We start from the raw sequence: 22035 nt of genomic DNA on the forward strand, positions 1-22035 counted from the left end.
CTTTCAGCAGCAGAATAAAGAGTCTTTGCTTGTGAACAGAGTTCAGTGAGTCTGCTTCACCGTCTCACCTCTGAATCATCTTCGGTTCGACCTTCGCCAACGTGATATTTTGACAGATCGTGAACGCAGCGCGGCTCGGTTCGGCCTCAGAGGAAAACAGCTCCGGCCTCATCCGACTTCCTGCCGCTCGCTGCGTTAAAAACGACAGGAAGTCGACAGGAAGCTCTTTGTTTCCTCTTATTACCCGTCGGCGGAGTATCGCTCTCTGTTTCTTTGCGGCCGAGCAGCAGTACATCCTCTTCTCGTGGCACCTTTTGGGAAATTAATTCATTTTTTGCTAAAGTGTCTTAATAATTACAGTGACATTGAGGTTAATTGCCTAATCTCTATTGCCATGGAGGCATCCCGTTGAAATCCCCACGCAATCTGTTCCAGAAACAGCAGCCAGAAGATCCTCTGTTACCAGAGGGGACGCTCTGACCTAAATAAAGTTTTTTTCTCTTCAAAAAAAAAAAAAAAAAAACTCCAGCAGGTAGCGAGCAGGGAGCTCAGGTACGCTGTCGACTGTCATTAATTTCCCACTTTGATTTAACGCTGGAAACTTGTTCTGGAGCAGAGGGAGGGAGGCTGTCGGAGGTTTCTAAAATATGGAGGTCCGGTGTAACAAAGTCAGCCAAGGACTCCTGTTAGCAGAAGCAGAAATCAATTTCTGATAACGATGGATTATTCATTTAATAACCAAACTAGTTTTTAGACCTTGAACAGACAAACTCAGAGCAGGTTTCTGTTTCTGAGCTGTTTAGATTACAGTCAGTTATTATTCCTCCTGTTCATACAGCTGGATCTCTGACCTCTGAGTACCAACCAGCTGCTTGGAGGTCTGAAACTAAAGGGGACAGAGTGTTTGCAGTCGGGGCCCCGAGGGGCCAAAGACTCTGGACCGATCTGCCCGAGGACGTCAGGACTGTCTTTTATTTCTGTTTTTATTTCTTGTTTTATCTGTTTGTTAAAACTTAATGATTTTATGTCTGTTTTATTTTGCTGCCTTTGTAAAGTGGATTTTGAAAAGTGCTCTATAAATAAAGACTATTATTATTATTATTATTATTAATAATAAGAAGAAGAAGAAGAAGAAGAAGAAGAAGAGAGATCCCTTCATGATGCACTTATGACACTATTAGCAGCCGGATCAGTTCATCATTCCAAACATCATTTTTATGTTATTATGTTCAAGGAAATTGTAAAACATTTTCCAGAACTTGTTAGTTTGTTTTGGGTGAAATATTTTATCTTTTCAAGAGCAAAGTGAAAAAGTCGTTAAACGATTACAAAATCATCTGGCTAAATATTCCGAATACATCATTTAGGATCAATAATCTGACTGATCAGAGACTCACACATACGTTAAACAGAAATCCTTTCTGGTGGTTTTATTAATGCTTCAAGTGATGCAGCCTGGTTGGACTGATGTGAAGTCTAAGTTTGAACTAAGGATTAAGTTTCTGAATTTTCCTCTTCTGTTAGGAGACTTTTCAAAACATCGTAACGTCATCAAAGTTGTTCCTTCTGTCCAAAACTCTCCTCACGTTTCTGTCCAGTTAAAGTCCGACTGTAACGGACTCTGTACCGGATGGAAACACACACTCAGGGTCGACATTAGATATTCAGATGACAGGTCAATATGTCTCACACACACACACACACACACACCTGACACCCAGAGGGGCGGGGCCGTACCGTCACCGTGGCGCCGAAGCTCCACTGCTGATGAATGCGACCTGCATCCAGAGGTGATGGATGTTGGTTCTCACGGCGAGCAGCAGACCCAGGGTGGAGAGGGGGGCGGGGTCATGGTGGACATTGGCTGGTACTCTGTCCAGGTACTGTGACAGGAAGTCGCCCGCCCCCCCCCTCCACCCACCCCCCCCTTCCCCTTGGGACAGTCCAGCGGGCGTGTCCCCGCCAGGAGTGAAAGGTCAGTAATCTGTGATTAATAAGCTGCTGAGGACGACACTGACCTGACAAACACACACGACTGAACGCTGCACTTGTGAGGACACTCGCTGATATTTCCACAAACTAACACACAAACAAAATGTCCTCACTGATCACAATTTCACAAAAATGTCACCAAGCTTTCGGAAATGTTTTCACTTTTCAAAACAGCTGTCAAATAAATGTAGTGGAGTAGAAAGTACAATATTTCCCTCTGAAATGTAGAAAGTAGCATCACATGGAAATACTCAAGTAAAGTACAAGTACCTCTAAACTGTACTTGAGTAAATGTACTTCGTTACTTCAGAGCAGTAACAGTCTCACTCAGCTGTCCGTCATGTGGTCGAACACAAACGGCGGCCGCTGACAGCTGGAGTGTGATGTCATCGCCGGCGAACACTTGCTTACAGTCGGTGACATTTCATTTTTCACAGCCGATCAGCCGGCCCTTCACCCGCTGACACCGCGGCATTCTGGGTTGTCAAGAGTCACACTGTCTACCTCCGTGCTGACGGGCCATTTATCTCCGTTTGAAACGGCGGCGCTGATGGTGGCGTCGGCCCCTTCGGCGTTCTGACGGCGGGAAAAAGAAGGTGAACAAACAGCTTTTTCAGAATGGAAACGTCGAACATTCAGCAAAACGTCCTCCGGGGCAAACAACGCATTTAATTTAGTGTTTAATAGGTTGTCATAACATGGCAGACGGTTTGTGACAGTGATTGAATAAACCATTACCTCCCCTCCTGCTGTGGCGGCGTGGATGGGAGGGGGGCGAGGGGGGGGGGGTCGGACTCATGAATACTAAATGTGTCTTTGAATAAAACAGCAGCGTTTCACACCTGCAGGAAAATAAACTGTCACCAGTCTGAATGCATTAAGCTTCATTGATGTTAAACTAACATACAGAGATAATGTCTGAGAGTTACACGCTGCCTTCAGATCAACTCACCTTCAAACAAGGAAACATAAAGATTCAACAAATCTCTCTCTGCTATTGTTCCAATAACTTATACAGTTTACAGGATACATTATAATAAACTAACTTGTACTATTAGTTATTTTAGGACCCTGTTATTTGAAAATGATTAACTCTCAATATTCACGGTTTGGTAGGTTATCAGTGCAGCAGAGAAAACAAAGAAAGGTAGAAAATAACAATTTGGTTTATTCTGAATTTGAATTGTATTTTATTTCTTTTATTGTTCTATTACTGAAACTGCAGTGGAAAAGGAAACAAGCTTCTGTTTATGCAGGAAGTCAAGACACCTGCTGGCAGCTGTTCTGGACGACCATCACGGGGGGGGGGGGTTGTGATATCGTTTAAATATGGAGATAACGGAGCATGTTTTAATAACAGTGTGGCACTCGGTCAGTGTTATGGGAGGATCGTCCAGCTCCGGTCTCTCATTTGTCATTCTGATGGCAGCAGCACTACATGAACATGGGTAACCAGGGTAACCAGGGTAACCAGAGTAGCCACAGTAACCAGGGTAACCAGGGTGACCAGAGTAGCCACAGTAACCAGGGTAACCAGGGTAGCCACAGTAACCAGGGTAACCAGGGTGACCAGAGTAGCCACCGTAACCAGGATAACCAGGGTAACCAGAGTAGCCACAGTAACCAGGGTAACCAGGGTAACCAGAGTAGCCACAGTAACCAGGGTAACTTGGTTAAGCCAGCTAGCATATATCCATGAGCTACAGCTAAGTGGAAAACAAAACATTCCAGGTGGAACTTGCGCTCTAGAATTATTGTTCAGGATTATTAAAGTGGATTATTAATCCTTTCATGCATAGTGGTCACTACAGTGGACAGCTATTCAAAAGCCGTTTTCTTCTATATGCATGGGGTTTTAATGGTATAGTTGCACATCAGCCAACAAAGTGGACTCTAGTGTGTCATCTCATACGCTGCCATCCACTGGCCAGCCTTTGTAAGTGCAACACAAATTTCTCAAAACCACCAACTGTAAAAGCTCAAAACCAAGATGGCCGCCTGCCGGCCAGAAATGCTCATTCCTAAAGAGGAATAAAAACATGAAGTTATCATAATTCATGCATGAAAGGGTTAAACTATTCTGACCGTCATTGTTTGGGTCACAGCTGATCACAGAGACATCAACCCTCCATTCCTGGTGTAAAAGTAACAGCATGTTAATGGGATTAGTAACTGTAATGTGATTAATACATTTCAACTATTGATACTACAAAACACTGACCAGAGATCATAATATCCTTAGAAAGTCAGATGGAATCTAAAAATATGTTAATCGTGTCTGTAAGTTCAGATTTGTGACCCTGATAAGAAGCCAAAGTACAATAATTAACCTTCTGTTGTTTTGTGAACAAGCATCTTTTATCCATCGTCTCCCTCTGTCTCCAACATGGAGCATCAACTGATGCAGATGATGACTACCTGATGTCTACCTGGGACCTGTCAGCCTTTTCTTAACCTTTGACCTCTGAACTCTGTGGATCCATCTGTGTTCAGTAGGTGTAAACTGCGTCGGGAGCAGGAACTCGCTCACTGGCTCGTTCCCACAAATTAGCGGCGACCTCTGAGGTCGACTAACAAGGTCACCGGCGATTGATTTGTTCCCATATTTACTTACATTAACCGATCATGAGCTCAGAAGATGAATTACGCCACAAACTGTTTCAGACAAGCCTGCTGGATATTAATTTATAAGCTCTGATTCATATATTTATAACTGCAGTGAGTTATTAGGCGGCTGCTGAGAGCAAGAAGAGGAAACATGGAGGAGAATGTAAAAGTGGAGCAACGAGGGCGGACGACTCGATTCAGCTCTGAGATTAGATGGAAACTATATACAGTATTTTTTTTATCATACCAAAAATACAAAGTGATTATAACAATCCATATTTAGTTTAGCAGTACATAAAATACATAACTGTGTATTATTATTTTTACATTTATTTGTATAAGAACAAGTATATAGCATGAATTTAATACTTTAAAATACATAAAACTCAACATTTAAATTGATATGAAGCTGCTCAACAATACATATACATACATTTTTATTTTCTCATTAAAGTTAAACAATACAGAGAGTTTGTGACTCACACTGTCTTTATTGTCAACCCATATACATAAATATACATACAGGAGCCTTTGGTGCAACAGTTTAACACGTAGACATAAAACATAAACTGAACAAATCTGTGCCTAATAGTGCAAGAGAGGAAGACTGTAGAGACTGTAACACAGGACAGCAGACAACACAACAACTCACAAACAAACACACCATAAACGTTACATAAGACAAGAAGAACCAGATCATCACTATAATACACTTTAATGTGATTTCACACAGATATTCTGACATTATGAAGTATTTGTTGATGTATTTGTCAACAACATGTAAAGAATGATTATAATTTTATGGTGATATACCAGTAGTGTGTCACCAGTATAGAGAATATACTCTGTACTGAATAAATGTTAGTGTTTGAACATAAACTGAAGAGTTTGGAAGTGAGGATGTAAACATGAAGGCTGCAGTCACTCAACGCTGTCGCTGTCACAGTCTGATCCAGAGTTGTTGCTGTTGTGTCGACAGTTTTGAAGAAATTATATTTTTTTGTGTTTTTTTTTCATAACCTGGCAACCAAAGAAATGATCCTTTTATTAAAGCATTACTACATTATGTATTAAAGGGTGCCTTATCAGAAAATGCTTAAAAAACATTGTAAAGTTCCAGTATTTGCCACTGTGTTTTATGTAAATATTGACCTTGATGAAATGCTGAAGGAGTCCAGCAGACTGTTGACAAGCTGCATACAAACACACCTGATGACTCCATCTACACTTCCTTTACTACATTTATATATTTAATATAATTCTAACACAGGGGGGTCCAGATATAAGGAGGTGGTTGTTTTTCACAGACCTTCAGATCTGTAGAACTGGTCTTCTCCATCTCTCACAGCGGGGCCGTTGGGATTGACACTGGCCAGACAAGCCAGCGGTGCTCTCAACCCCGGAGAGACGATGCTTCAACCAGATAAATAAATTAACACTTAATGACCTCTGCGGGTCGTCTGAGCTGTAGCTCCACTGAAAGGACACAAGTCAAGAAGAAATACGTTCACGTCACAACAAAGAAAGATCACCAGAATTAAACAAATAACCTTCAGTCACACACACCCTGAGTAGCCTGAGATAAGATAATAAGATATTCATAAATTGTGGAGCCTAAGTGTCCAACTATTCAGTAATCCAGCTAATATTACTCAGCAGGTGTTTTCATGAGAAATAGTTTCATATCTGTACGATATGAACTGAATAACTTATTCAAATTCAGATTTAATGAATTGTTTGCTGTGTGACCACAGACTGCTGATCTCTGTAATACTTAGTATAGAGTTATTGTGTAAGACTGTATTTTATTATATTGTGTGATCAAATTAGTTGTTTAACTTTCTGTTCATCTATTGGCAGTACAGGAAGTCATCTCACCAATTAATGAGTCATGAATATCCTGCTGAAATATGATTGCTTTTCTTTTTTTTTTACACCTTTTTTACACATCTGTTCGGTGTCGATGTTTGACTTAAAGAAATTGTCTCAGTTAATGTGTATTAGAGCTGGCGGGCCGGGGGGGGGGGTTAAGGGTCGGGGTCTTCCTAAGAGATAAATCTGATCTGAGGGGTCATCAGATTAGTAAACGGATAAAGAAAAATACATATAACCAATGTTAGTGATATTAACATTAAGTGACTTTAAGGTATGTGTCCTTTGATCCTTCAGATACCAGATAAGGCATCACTGGCTCATTCACATCTTGCCTGATGTCAGTGAACCAGTAGATGCAAAATAACGTCTTCTTAAAACTAAATTATTTTTATTAGTAAGCTTTATTTATGCAGGAAATCTTATTGAGATCAAGATGTCTTTATCCAGAGAGACCTGAGAGGTTCCATACACACAATAAGACAACAGTCATCAAACAAACTTAAAACCATCACAAACACGATGAAGAACAGCAGCTAGTTAAACTTTAAAATCCCTCAGAGGAACAGTCTCCCCCAGTTCAGAGTTTATTCTCTATTTAAGCACAGATAGGTGTTAGAACATCAATAGTTTTTTTTTTTACTTTAGAAAGTTTTAAATCAGTCGTCATTCAGGTCACATGTGTCAGCACCTTTATGCAGTGAAGCACCTGAGCTGTTTTCCTTATTCAGGGGATTTTGCCTGAATTAAAGGTTAATTAAATGTGTGAAAGAGGTGCAGTAATAAAATGATCTTCACCAGGAGACTCTCTTGTGTTTCACTTTATCATTACATCATATACTTCTGAGTATGTGGCGGGTCTGAGTTGAAATTTGCTAACATGGTTCATGTCTTTGCCAGTGTGTGTAGACGGGTTATCAAACAGGTTACATGATGCAATGAAATGGCTTTTAGTAACAACGGGCTCAGTTTCAACATGAATTACTGGTGGGAGCAGTGTGGCGACACAATGTGGTTCAGTTACTGCTGCACTTTGAGAAGGCAGATAGGTAACAGTAATATTAATATTAATATTAATATTAATATTAATAGTAACAGTAATTTAATAGTAATTTAATAGTAATATTTATAGTCAGATTTAGCTTTTCTTATGAAAGTGATGACAGGGTTCCTCTGCTGTCTACATCTCTGCCAGAATCTCTTTAGTTTATTTCTATAGTGAGAGCAGGTTCAGGAGAAAACTGAGGCTTTGATGTATTTTTTATTCTAAACATTTTGTGAAGGGCATGACTGTCAGCAGGGTGAATACTGTAGGTTTGAAAAATAATGCAGCGCTGAGTCTGGCTCTTGAAAACAACATGTTTTTTCCAATACATCATTGAGGAAATTCTGCGTTGAAATGCTCGAAGTTTCTCTTATTAATAAATACGGATTGGTTTTCTTTCTTTCTGTGTTTCTGACACAAACTACTGGTCACTGATATTCAGAGCAAGAACACCGGAGGCAGAGTAACATGCCAAGAGAGGATGTTCAGAGAAACGATTCTTTACATAAATTAATACACCACCTCCTTTACTTCTCCCATCACATCTAAACAAGTTACTGTAGAGAGACCCAACGTTCCTCCATGAGCAGCACCTGGTGACAGCAGCCAGGAAAAACTGTCCTTTAATACTTTTACAAAGTCCTGATATTTAAGTGCAGAAGGCAAAATCCATGACAATTTTTAAAAATCATTTCAGTAACATTAGAGGTGTTAGCAGAGGCGGTGAGTACTGATATATGTTAGATTCTCCAGTGTAAGACTATCAGGTCTGTAGTTGTGGTGGGACAGTTGTACAGAGCTGTGGATAGTAGGATGGATATATTCAGGTGAATAGCTGTAGTCATTTGCTGGATATCACAGTAAGATGCATGTTGAGAGAAAGTAGTCCAGCTCTGTTCCTGTTTGGGTGAAGTCCATCTCTGCAAAACAGGTCCACACGAGGCCCAGCGAAGCCACATGTGAAACTGTTTTCTCTTTAACAGAGGGCAGGTAAAAACAACACAGTTCCTACTGAGTCCAGGACAGTGTTGGCCAGAGACATGTAATCCAAGTTTAATTTGTCTGTTTGTTGCAGTGAACTCTCATTTGACCCACATGCAGGATAACAGACGATGCACTGGGACGGTCAGTTCAAGATTCAGTACTTTATTGACATAGGACTTAGTTATTAGGAATTTGCATCAGTTTGCTCATAACAGAACAACAAACTATCACAACATAACAGTTAAGACACACAATAAGAGCATAACCCCCACCCCCCCCTCATGAAACATTACATACATCTGTGGATGTAAGATATTAACAGTCCAACAGGAGAGTCTAGAGCAGAACAGGAATAAAACATCAGGTGCTTTGCTTTCGTAAAGTGCTGATGCAGAACTGGGGAGCCATTTAGTAATTGAATGGTTCTGCAGTAAGTGCTGTTGAGGAAACAGGATGTCTTAGTTTCAATGTCTTTTTCCTGAGGGGAGAGTTATTAAGAGGGGTTTGGCAGAGTGCGTTGAGTCCTGTAGTATTTTTAGACCGTTGCGCTGAATGCGGGTCCCGTAGATGTCAGAGATGGGGGTGAGTTTGTAGCTGATGATTGATTGATGAACTGCAGCATCTCCTCTCTGGACACCCCAAACTTTCTGAGCCGACACAGGAAAAAAAAAAAAAAAAAGAGTATTTGGTGGACTTTCTTTGATCATCCCATTTCAGAGAGCAGGAGATTGTTGTTCTGAGAAACTTAAGGCTGTCCACTCTTTCCACCTCCAGGTTGTGATGTCAGTGGCAGGAGAGCCTTCACATCCTGCTGAAAGTCGACCACCAGCTCTTTAGTTTTGGAGACGTTCAGTTCCAAGTTGTAGAGACAGAACCAGTCAACCAGAGACAAGACCTCATTTCTGTATGCTGATTCACTGTCGCATGAAATCAGCCCTACCACTGCTGTGTCATCAGCAAATTTAAACATTTTGACAGAGACATGATGTGAATGCAGTCATTTGTGTACAATGAATACAGGAGAGGTGATAGTACACAACCCTGAGGGGCACCAGTGTGTTTATGTACTGGGCTTTAGAGAGCCTGTTGTTAATTTTGACTACCTGTGTTCTATGCTGTAGAAAGTTAAAAATCCAATGACATAAAGAGTGATGAACTCCTAGTTGCCATATCATATTTAAACATTTTGTAGGTAAGATTGTATTAACAGCAGAGCTATTGTCCACAAAGAGAAACGGTGCATAAGTAGCTCGAGCTTCTGTGCTGCAGGATGGAAACAGAGCGACACGTCTTCCTCTGAGTTTTCCATTTCCATGATGTGGGCTGATAGCTGCTGGGCTGCATCAGTCGCTGCTGCTTGCAGAGGTATGTAATGAGCGACTAATATGATAGAAGTGACATCTCTTGGCAGGTAGAATGACTGTATTTAACAGTAAGTGTCTCCAACACCGAAGAGCAGGCCTGATGAGACAATGAAGTAGGGCAGGCTATCAGCAGCAGTTTGACAGCTGTAGAGCAAAGGAAGTCGACAGATGATTTGTTTTTTCTCTCCATGCATCTCTTACCACCAATTCAGTCCAAGGAGTTTCAGTAGTTGAGTTGATCAGATGGTAGAGCCATATCGCGCTGATGGGTTCCAGAGAATAGTGTCGGAGAGTTTAATCAGTGATAGTTGTTTGGCTTTAGCTGCTGCAGTGTCCATAAAACCAGAGAGAAGTTTATCTTTCATGTGAGTTCAGCAGACAGCTGTTTGATATCGTCCCTCAGGGTCTGAGTCTACCGGTTAACCTTCTTGAATCTGCTGCAATCCAAGCAAGGCATCCTGTTGCTGTTAGCTTAGAGGCTAGTTTGGCTAGGCTAGCGAGGTGGCTAACAGCTGGTGTTTGTTTATGTTAGCGGCTGATCGGTAGCGCTAGCAAGCAGTTCCCAACACCAGTTTCATACTAAAACAATGTAATCCAATGTGCAATCTCAGAACCCATCAGCTATCTGTGTAACGACCATTTAGCCTCGGCTGATATTTCGGGGGTTCCAGTATTGCAAGTGGATAACCAGATGTCGGATATCCAGGCCAAGACTTCCTCTCCCGTGTGCTGGTCGTTATTTACAGTCCAATTAGCAACTTGAGATGGTCCAGACGACATTTCAGTTAATCCCCATTAACAGATATGTTTACCGTCTACACTTATTCTGTCTTATTATCGGCTCTTAAATTGCACCAACCTGGATGAAAGGTGCTATACAAATAAAGAAATTTAAACTTAGTTGCTGCTCGGTCTAAGACACATTTTAAAGATTAAAATGTTTATTAGTTTTATGCAAGACAGCCTCAGTGTGTGTTAGAAACCCTGTATATATGTATGTATATATATATATATATATATATATATATTCTGTCTGAAAGTTGATCAGTCTGTTGTCAGCGACGTCTCAGGAGGAAACATTTTTATTTCAGATGTTAAAGCAGCAGGACAGACTTTTTCTCTCCTGAACTCTGACTGACAGATAAATGCTTCTATAACCTCCACCTCTCTCCTCCATCCTGGGCGGCCGGTGATTGAGCGGGGCGGCTCCAGGGGTCAGAGGTCAGGTGTCTTATCAGTCTGAGCAGAGAGGATGAAGCCAGAGATCAGAGTCCCAACAGAGACAAATCTATTAGAAGGAGAGAGATGGAGGGAGGAGGAGGTAATACCATCTCTTAACTCTGACTGCATTGACCGAGTGTGAGGTGAATTTTACAGGCGGTGCGACTGCAAACACACTGGACGTTCTCTGTAGCCGCTGAAGATCAAGACAAAGACAAGTCAAGTTCAAAATGTTTCAGTGTTAGGAGAGAGCGCTCACTGGAAGATTCAACTACGATTCTTTCTGCCAGGCGATCACATCTTCTCATTTCCCTTCATTCATTCATTCAGACGTTCAACATTCAACGGGCCTCCTGCTAGAAGCGCTCGTACGAACAGATTCATTCTTAAGAGGCATTCACGAGTGATTTAAGAACATTTCATTCAAGTGGTCCAGATCTGTCAGACGAGACATTAACAGATAGTTTCTGTGTCTCTTCACAAGGGGAGAAACACTTGTTTGATTGAGTTTAAATATGATGCCAAAATAAACTAAAATATTAAAAACAAACATGCAAAATTTATACTCTGTTCACCTTATTATCATCTTCATGGCTGCCAGTTTACTTAGAGTTTTTTTTTTTAAGGTGAGTGTTAGTGGCATATTTTGACAGTGTAACATCAGCTACTGTAGGCTGTAATATTCTCTCCTCTAATACCTCTAATATATGACGCCTCTCATATTAGTCATGGAGCGCTTTGCTTTAGAAAGACGTTTGAAGCATCTAACCTCATGTTTCATGTCGTCTAATGACTGCTGATTCTCCTAAATAAACTTAACTTGAAGCTCTGCAGTGTGAAAAACATTTTTGTGAATGAAACTCGCTCACAAACGGAGCAGAACACGGAGCCTTATATGGACGTTTTAGGGCCGTCAATGATGCGAATGATCAGTTCTCATGAACAGGTGACGTTCATCAGGCTGAAATGAACAATTTATGACAAGTTCAGGCAGTTCAGGCAGAGAGTTTGTTGAATCCGACTGGGAACACGTACGAGTTTTAGGGCAAAAATATGAAAATGTTCATGAGTTTAAAATGGTAATTATACTTTTTTGTGGAAAAAACATATCAGACATTATTGGTCCAAGCAGAGTATTTTTATATGTCTTGATACATGTCTGGAGGGGATCTTTAAACACCTTGTCATTGATTGATTGTTATATTTTGTTTCCTTGTAAAGCACTTTTGGCAGGACTTGCTGTTTTTAAATGTGCTCTTCGTATAAACTGTCTTGCATTTTTTTGTTTCATCAGACTTTTATTAATAAAAGTCTCTCTGAGTTTATGAGTCTGCTGATTTCTGGGAGACAGAAAAAGACAACAACAGATGCATCAAACTGAGAACTGAGAATGTCAACTTATATTAAAGTACGATATCTGAAGTAATGAACGGGATGGTCGTTATTTACTCCTCAGTTTTGAGAGGCCAGATGAACATTTGACAGGCGGCTGAAAGGAAATTATGAACAGAGGGTTGGAGGAGGAGGAGGAGGAGGAGGAGGGAAGAGGTGAAAGATGGAGAATTGACAGAGAGAGTGTTGCACAAACAATAATCAGTGAAGGTCAGTCTGAGGCCGAGCAGCTGACAGAAGCTTTTTAAATGATGAAAGAAAATGAAAAATTGAAAACGAGCAACTTGATTATCCTCTCGTCAGCGGCCTCAGTGATGCATGGAGAGGACGGACGGCCTGTTTGCTTTTCATTTCATTACAGAAGGAAAAAAAAAAAACCTAAACCAGCTAAAGTGAGCAGGTTCATGATTGAATATCGAGAAGATGACATGACTCTGGATCTGACCTTGAGTTTTTTTCAGACGTCAAAAAGAAGTAAAGTTAAGTGGGACATTTTGATGGAGGAGCAATCAGTGGATCAAACCTGCGAGAAGATTCAAACTGAGAGATAATCTCCATTTATAGAGAAAGAAAACATGAGAATACTCGGTCGCCGTGCAGCCATGTCAGTACATCTGACACCCATCAAAGAATTAATACAACTTCACTTATTACCATAGTAACCAAAGTTACATGTTGTATCTTGTTTAAGTTGTACACAAACAGACATGTTAACTCCCAGAAGAAGTACTCAGATCCTTTACTCAAGTAAAAGTACCAATACAACAATGTAAAATACTCCATTACAAGTAAAAGTACATAAGTATTATGAGCTTGATGTAGTTAAAGTATTGCAGTAAAAGTACATAAGTAGGTTTTTAGGGTTTTGAGGGTTTTTGAAGGTTTTGAGGGTTTTTAGGGTTTTGACGGTTTTTAGGGTTTTGAGGGTTTTTATGGTTTTTAGGGTTTTTGAAGGTTTTGTGGGATTTGAGGGTTTCTATGGTTTTGAGGGTTTTTGAAGGTTTTGACGGTTTTTATGGTTTTTGAGGGTTTGAGGGTTTTGAGGGTTTTCAGGGTTTTGAGGGTTTTTGAAGGTTTTGACGGTTTTTAGGGTTTTGAGGATTTTGTCTCTGAGGCTCATGAGTCTGTGTTTAGTCTGGTGTCAGAATCGGTCCTGACTGTTTTCACAACATCAATTAACAGCCACATCGTCAACCTCTCCAGCGTAACACCTCCCTCCTTCACCTCGGAGCTCGGTTGGCATGACGGTGGTGGCGGTGGCAGCAGAGATGGTGTCAGGCTTTCAGCAGCCTGCCTTACAGTCATATGTCACCCAAAGGTGTCAAGCACGGGTAGGGGAGGGGAGGGGGGGGGGTTGGGGTCTTGGTTAACAGGCTGTCTCGGCTCTGGATGGATTTCTCTGCCCCCGTTTCTGAAGTCACAACACATCCGTCTGTCAGGCAGGAAATGGATGCAGCCGGGTGCATCTGTGTTTGTTGGTTGTTGCTGTAAAACAGATTCATGTTTGTGTGTTATTGTCTGTTTTGGACAGAAAGCCCATAATGCAGATTTAATGATACATGAAATACTGACACCATAGAGTGAGAGAAACCTTTTCATGATAACAAAAAGATATTCACATGATGAGAATGTTCAGAGATGAGAAGAGAAAAGAAACTGATGGAGTTATGAAGAACAGATTATAAGAATAAAACTAAATTCTGTTCATAAAGTGATATTTCTTTTGCATGTGGACTGCATTTATACAGCGCTTTATCAAAAGTGCTTTACATTTGTGCCTCTTTATTCACCATTAATGCCCAGGGACCCCAGAAGCCAATGTTTACTCATCATTTAGGTCATCTAATCTAATCTGATTAATTGTAAATTAGTCAGAAAATTGCACCACTGGAGAAATTAACATTTGTTTTAAGACTTGAACAAGACAAGTTTGAAAGCTGCTGGGAATCCTGGACTGAGTATGTATCACCATTGAACTAGTGAACTATGTAGTACTGAACTGTGCAGATTAGTGCATTAAACTGTGTTTGGGTCTGAAAGAACAGCTCAACATGACAGAAGAAAAGCTAATTCAGGCCTCTGGATCTGACAGGAGCCCAAAAAGCATTTTTCCTGCACACAATCATGGGAAAAGGAGCAGATACATTTATTTGAGCATCACAACCTCTGCAGAATGACTTGTTGCACTATCAGAATTTGATCCGTTCAATCTGATCTCATTTGGAAAGTCTAGAAGAGCTGCATGATTGAATTGTTTTATCACCATTCAAGTTAGCCGGAGGGCTAAATTGGAAGTTAGCCGTCTCAGTCGGTGGAAGTCTCTAGTGAGCATGCTCCACACAGTGAGCCCATTGAGCGTGCTCAGTATGTTTTCATGCAGGTAATTTCTTTACAGCAGGAAGTGGCTTTTTTGGCTTCATGCTCTGCCTCTGATGTCGTGTCCAGTTCTCTTTATATGTCCATGAGGTGGAGTCGTCCTTTAAGAAACACAGGAAACACGACAGTGGAAACTGCATTCTTCAAAATAAGGCTGTGCTTCGATCCATATTAGATTTTACTGAGATGTACAGTCCGCTGTTCATAATATAGCAAAACAACACACTGCTATGCTAACAACTCAGCAAGCTAGCTGACTAGCATGGTAGCTAAAATCTGCTTTTCACTGAGTTCAAACAAGATAAAAACTGACTTTAATTGGTGTTTGTATCAGTGTCATTCATAATTGTTCTGATAAAATGAAACATTCAAATTGATTATTTTGACATTTGATGATCTTTCAGCTCCTTTGACTTCAGTCACAGAGCAACAAGTTTCAGACTGATTTTTGAAATCAAACCTTTTCTTAAATTTTAGGGCCAATAATACAAAAATTCAAGAAATAAATCTAAACAAAATGTTAACATCTGAAAGAATAGTTTCATGTTAATTTTTGACAAAAGGGTCAGATAAACCAGATCATTCTGAGGTAAGTAAAGTAAGTAAGTAAAGTTTATATATATAGAACTTTTCACAGACGATCAAGTGTTTTACATGAACATGATGCCCCAAAGAAATACAGAGAAAAAACAATCTGTAATAAAAAAAATAGTTAAAAAAAACAGAGAAAGTGAACAGAAAAATACACAATAAAAGATGAAAATATAAAATGTTAACTACTACAACAGGAAACTGTCAAGTGCCTGTCTGAAAAGGTGCGTTTTAAGCTGCTTTTTAAATGAATAAGCAGAATCAGCAGACCTTACAGCTGCAGGCAGAGCGTTACACAGCTTAGGAGCCGCGGCCTCATGAGCTCGATCACCACGAGTCTTAAAGTGAGTGCGTGGAACAGAGAGCAGATTATGATTGTTTGACCGAAGAGAGCGAGCAGATGTGTATGAGTGTAGTACAGAAATCACAAAATATCCCCAAAAAACATTATAAAACCCTTCAAACCTTCACTGTAAAAGCTTCACTTGGTTCAACTGAATCAGCTGCTTTACATGTTACCTGACTGCAATCACACACACACACACACACACACACACACACACACACACACACACAGACAGCCGGTAACCTTGTACAAAGATTTATTTTTTGCAAGCTCAGTAGCCAATCATGTCAGAGCTAATTAAAGGTGTGAAATATGCTAATGAGCCCGCGTGCCAGCTGACAGATATTCAATGTTCATTCCATCATGCAAATGTGATGCAGCTGCATATTCTCCTGCTGTGTTTATGAATCAGCTGATCGATAAGTCGATTCGATGCTGCGTGTGTTTGATTGACAGCTCTGTTGAAAGATGACTTTGGCGTTAATAACAGAAAAGCATCTTAAGCATCTTATCAACTTTCTTAAGCCAACGAGATGTTTTCAAAAAGCTTCGTAACTCTTTTAGAAACGATCATAAATTAATAGCAGTGCTGGAAACTAACGAAGTACATTTTAATGTTGTAGTTCATCAATGTGGAGCCAAATTTAGATACTTTGGGTAGATTAATATTAATATATATGATGCAGTACTGTTACTATTAATGCAGTTTATTAGTGTATTTAATTAGTGTATCATGTTTTTATAGTAATAAACTTTATTTAATAGTGTGTCATGAATCTCCAAATCAATGATTCAATTCAATTTTTGATTGAAAACATTTTTTTTTCAGCTTTGCTGCTGTTGGACCATCAAGTCTTGATTTGTAAAGAACAGATTATTGGTTTTATGCCTTATAAACTGTCATTTACATTTTCAAATTCTTCTTTAAAAATACAGGCTACATGGTATCAGCTTTGATATAACCTGGGAATGTATCACACTGAGGCAAGATGGTCAAATTTAAATTATTTATTTAAATGTAAGAACAATAACTTATTTCAGCAGCCAATCGGGAACCAAATGTTCAACACAAAAACAAAAGAGAAGAGCCAGAAGATGGCAGAAGGATCATTTACAACAGCTACAACAGCTTGATTTAATCCTGGTGGGTTTAAGTCGTGTTGCACTTCGCAGACGAACCCTGAGGACTCGTCTCCCAGACGTCATCAGTCCGGCGGGGACGACGTCTCGTTGTGGTGAAGATCAGGTTGTAGCTCGTTGTCTTCCTCACTACGGTAGGAAAGAGATGTCGTTTGTGTTTTAACTTATGAGTTATTGATCCGGGCAGTTTGAATCTGTATCAATATATTTCCAACTTTAGTTTTTCTGTTTGTTGTTTATACAACTCACAGGAAGGCAAAACGTTGCCACACCAGGAGGATTTCAAACTTCTGTTGTTTCTCCATCATCTCCAACTCCGGCAGCGGCCATGTTGTCCTGAAAAGTCGCACAAGCAGGCGGCGGGAGATTACACGGAGAATCTCTGATCCTATTTTTGATGTCGAAGGTTGAAATCGAACGTCCGTTTCAATCAATTTTCAACTTATAATTGAGATCGTGACACACCTTTAACACCTTTCACACAAAGTGCATAACACATTTTTAAAAAAGAGCAGACAATTTAAACAAGTAGAAAGTACAATATTTCCCTCTGAAATGTAGAAAGTAGCATCACATGGAAATACTCCAGTAAAGTACAAGTACCTCAAAACTGTACTTAAGTGCAGTACTTGAGTAAATGTATTTATCTACCGTCCAGGGCAGGATGGGAAACTGGGAGCCGACAGCTGAGCGTCGCTCTGATCTGCAGAGACACATCGATCGATCAGGCCGCCTGCAGGTTCGGACAGAACTGACTCAGGTAATTGCTGATTGAAAAGCACCTCCAGTCTCCCGCCTGTTTAAAGGTTATGTTGTCATAAAGTCACACTGGGCTTCACTGTGTGACTGTAGTTTAGTTGCTCGATCCATAAAATGTCTGAAAATAGTGAAAAACGTCAATCAGTGTTTGTCAAAGACCAAGACGACGTCCTCAGATGTCTCGTTCTGTCCACAACACAAAGATACTCAGTTTACTGTCACAGAGACTGAAGAAAGCAGGAAATATTCACATTTAAGAAGCTGCAATCAGAGAGATTTGACTTTTTTTTCTTAAAACAATTAATTATCAAAACAGTTGCTGATTACTTTAATAGTTGACAATCGATTCATTGACTCTATGTTGACTGATGTTCGTTCTGAGGCTCAGTAAACATGAAAACAGTTAACATGAAGTTACAGCAGTTAGCTATAACACTGAACTGACTGCAACAACATGCTAACATTTAGAAATATTATATCTACCATGTTTACAGGAACTTGGTTATAAACAAAAGTATCGGACAAATCAGGATTTTGATCTCCAACATTACTACAACTCATCCTGAGATGGACACGAACACGTGCACCAAATTTAACAGCGATCCATCCAATAATATGAACCTCGTGGTGCTACAGGCATCACCAAAACGATTAAGATCCAAACTCTTAGAAACATGAATGTCTGAGCAAAATATCATCACAATCCATCCAGTCGTTGTTGAGATCGACTGACCGGCTGTACACGTAATTAATTAATAATTCATGCTCTCAAATGACTCTTTCATGCTCTTGAATCAATCAATCAGTTTTTTCTATTTAGTAATTAGTGGGGAGGCCTCTGAGGAAAGACGGTTTGTGGTTTGTGCTCTTGAATTAGTAACTCTTTGCTTTCAAACTCTCAAATTACTTAATTTGTGCCCTAAAGTGACTTAATTCATGTTCTTGAATTTATAATTTGTTTTTCAATTAGTAATACAAATTCATTCATAATTTACTTGATCCTGAATCACTAAACTTTGCTTTCAAATTAAGAAATTAGACTCCATGAATTAATTAAAATAAAATAGCAGTAATAGTCCAGACACGTGTTCACATCCTCAGATAGTTTTTCTGTTAACATTGAGACACTAAAACAAGAAACCTGAGAGATTTCTTCATATTCTGCTTCTTTTATCGGCAGTAAAAACAAAATGAGAACTTGGGGAACTTTCTTCTGTAGTTTTTTTATGCTTTGAATTAAAAACTCTTCACACATCTCGAGACATTAAGCTCTTACTCTCTGCTGTCCCATCCATCTATTGACGCCTCAGCAGCTGTTTCCATCACTGCGAGTGCTTATTAAGAGCCTCTGGGTGACTCTGTGATTTGGCAATATCAGCACCGATCGACCTCATCGCTGGCAGGAGGAAGAGTAATGGAGCATCAAAAGTTTGGACATTTAGAGACGGGGGACCAACGAGGTCGGAGCATCTCAGCTGAAACCTGCAGGAAGTTTGACTGCAGAGCCCGTTTTCCTCTTCGCGCCACAGTCTGAAGGTTCGGTCCATGTCTGCTGTGATGTAATATGTAAATGTTTTTAGATTGTGATTATTCTGTTTGCTGCCATTTTACAGGAGAACTACCAGTCCTCCTTCAGCGTAACCCTCCACTTGGGCATCTTCCTCCTCCTCCTCTTCCTCCTGTTTCTCCCTGTCGAGAGGATTCTGATGATGAGAATATGATGGATATGCAATTTATTGATGTTAATATTGGACAGAAGAAGTCGACTGAAGCTGTGGTCATTATTTTCAAAATAAAGTTCTTGTTTGTTCTGAATTATGGGTGTTTGTGTGTGACGGGCAAATCCTGAGTTACTCCAAAAAAGGAGTAAAGAGCCGTTATCTTTGTCGTCTTGAAAATTTCGCTCCCACAAAGTGATATTATGTATCTCGAAGGGATGAGCAGAGAATCCAGTATCTGTATTTGTATTCGAATAAAAGTGGAAAGAGGCTTAAAAATCCTGTTTTTGTTTTTATTTCGCTTTTAATTTTAGAAAATTGAAATTAAAATAAGTGTTCATGAAGCGTGTGTCAGTAGTTCAGCTTTATCTCTGTAACACTCCCAACTCCAGGACTGATGTCTAAATCAGGAAATGTGCGTCATGTAGCAGGTGGATGCGACTCCCCTCACTGAGACCTGCTGATAGACGTCACAGCGGAGCAGAGGAGAGACACTGAGATAGTGATGATGTAACCGACCTGCTCGCTGGTGTTTAACATGGTTTGTTTTTCTTCCTGAAAACAAATAACTTTTGAAATATTTGTATGAAACAAATGTTCATAAAAACCCCACTAATTGTGCTATGCTGAATAACGTATTTGTATTCAGGCACACCTCTAGTATCTCGCCTACTGATCGTCTGGTCGATTTCTAAAGGCTTCGTAGTTGCTTGAACGCCCCCCCCCCCCCCCCCCCCCCCCCCCCTCCATCCTCCTCCTCTCTGCATGTCATCACCACAGTATGAAGGGTCGCTCTAAAGACTTAGTTCTACATTGTTCTACATTGCAGGTTTTTTTTCGGTTTTAACAACACAACCTGGGAGCTCGTCCTCAGTCTCTAGTTGATCGAAGCGTTTAGAGACTAAACTGTGAGTCTCGTGCGTTCATGACCTTAAAATATAAACTCAAGGTCCACTTTTTATCTGAGCTTTTATCGGTATTTCACTGTCTCGGCTCACGTGAAGACACTATTCACTGAAGGAGACATGACACCTCAGGAAACCTCAGAAATCCAACAAGGGGACCTTTGAGGTGAGATTATTCGTCACACTGTGTTACTGAATCACTCTTCTGTTGGAAATCTGAGTGGAAAAACTTCCCAGATGAGTAAGAAGAGAATAATTTAATTCAATAAAAATATAATAAAGACTAATTTAATTATGCCGCTGTGTCTTTTCATCATAAATGAGCCGAGAGGTGATTGTAACTGGGATAATACGGCTGGTGTTTCTCCAGGAAATAGGTCCCTGCGTGCCCACTGATGATGCAAATCTCGTCTCATGAATCATCGATGTGAAGCGGCTTCGAGGTAAAAATACCCTCAGCTGACTCTCAGCCCCTCTGGAAACATTTCAGCTATGGAGCTTTTTAATCTTTATTCAAGAACGTTGTCTTTCAATTTGAGAGCATGATTTATTGATTTCACGTTCTTTCCCTCAAAACTGTAACGTTCGCTCTCAAACAGCCTGTTTGAGCTTCGATTTGCTCAAACTGTGCGTTTGTGTCAGACATGTTGTTTCCTGCTCCAGCTTCAGCTCTTCTCTTCACACACAGATTTTTTTGTGCAATAATCCTGTCAAGTCCTCGACCAACAGAATGCCGTGTAGTGATGAAGTGTTGACCAATCAGATGATCCCCTGTCGCCTTGTGGATGCGTTTGCTTTACTTCTTAGAGGCAGGCAGTTACTCTCCGACAGGTCCATCTTTAATAAACACTTTCTTGTACGACTTTTGGAATAAAAGAATAGTTAATGTTTGTACCAACGTCTGTTCTTTTTACTGTAATAGCAAGCGAGCAAAGTTTATTTATATAGCACCTTCACAGTCAAAGAAATAAAATAAAGATAAAGTGAAATAAAAATAAAATCAGAATAAAGAAAAGCAAAGACACCAGATAAAATACACAAGTAGAGCAGTTAAGATAAAATAGCACGTTACCCAAACACCCGTCTGAACAAACATGTTTTTAGCTGCTTTTTAAAGGAGTCTATATTATCCAAGGACCTTAAGCTGGTTGGGGGCTGCTGACTGGAAGGCGTGATCCCCCTCAGGTCTTAGAAAGCCCTGCATGGAGGATCTAACAGCTGGACTGGTGCTGTAGGGATGCAGAAGGTCACTAATGTACTGTGGAGCCATGTAGGACTCTCTCTACAAGTGAGCACCAACATTTTAAAATGAATTCTAAAATTTACTGGAAGCCAGTGCAGTGAGGTTAAAATAGGAGTTACATGTGACCATCTGTTGGATCGTGTTAGAAGCCGAGCAGCAGCAGCAGCAGCGTTCGGACAGTTTGTAAATGTTGTATGAAAGATTTATTAAGACAAATAAGATAAAAGCATGTATTAACATCTCCATTTCATTTCTTGACACCACAGACCAGAGTTTGACTGTTTCTCAGGTGAAAGAAACATGATTTAATCAGCGTCTTAACATCCGCTTCAAAACTCATTGATTGGTCGAAATATTACACCAAGATGGCGCAGACAAGACCGGGAGGATGAAGATGAGGCACCGAGGTTGCTGACTGAAGATTGTCAGGGCCAAAGATCAGGACTTCAGTTTTGTCTGCATTTAACTGCAGAAAATTGT

General features: G+C 40.2%; 1 long non-coding RNA gene across 1 annotated transcript; it reads right to left on the reverse strand.

Moving 5' to 3' along the window:
- Positions 1-16783: 16783 nt before the first annotated feature.
- Positions 16784-19305, reverse strand: LOC137183698 (uncharacterized). The gene is made up of 2 exons (XR_010928521.1): positions 17180-19305; positions 16784-17059 (listed from the first exon to the last, which is right to left on the reverse strand). It is a non-coding gene; the product is annotated as an uncharacterized lncRNA (long non-coding RNA).
- Between the last annotated feature and the right edge of the window lie 2730 nt (positions 19306-22035).

This window comes from Thunnus thynnus, chromosome 5 (genome assembly GCF_963924715.1).
Source record: "Thunnus thynnus chromosome 5, fThuThy2.1, whole genome shotgun sequence".
Lineage (NCBI taxonomy): Eukaryota > Metazoa > Chordata > Actinopteri > Scombriformes > Scombridae > Thunnus > Thunnus thynnus.